The sequence below is a fragment of the Vombatus ursinus genome, unplaced genomic scaffold, assembly GCF_900497805.2.
Source record: "Vombatus ursinus unplaced genomic scaffold, bare-nosed wombat genome assembly UNPS02014812.1, whole genome shotgun sequence".
In the NCBI taxonomy this organism is placed as follows: Eukaryota; Metazoa; Chordata; class Mammalia; order Diprotodontia; family Vombatidae; genus Vombatus; species Vombatus ursinus.
Genome location: NW_020954590.1, coordinates 73965992 through 73966384, shown reverse-complemented (window position 1 = coordinate 73966384; position 393 = coordinate 73965992).

The window sequence follows — 393 nt, the reverse complement described above, 5'->3', positions numbered from 1 at the left end:
ATTTTTAAGGAAGTATTTTCTTCAGTAATCTTTTGGACTTCCTTTTCCCTTTGGTCAATTTCATTTTTTAGAATACTCTTCTTCTCATTGGCTCTTTGGACCTCTTTTGCCATTTGGGTTACGCTAAGGTGTTATTTTCTTAATTTTTGGGGGGTCTCCTTTAGCAAGCTGTTGATTTGTTTTTCATGATTTTCATGCATCACTCTCAGTTTTTCCTCTTCTTCTCTTACTTGCTTCTCAAAATCCTTTTTGAGCTCTTCCATGGCCTGGGACTGATTCATATTTTTCTTGGAGGCTTTGGATTTAAGAGCTTTGACTTTGTTGTCTTCTCTGGTTGTACATTTTGAACTTCTTTTTCACCAAAGTAAGATTCTATGGTCTGAGTCTTTTTGC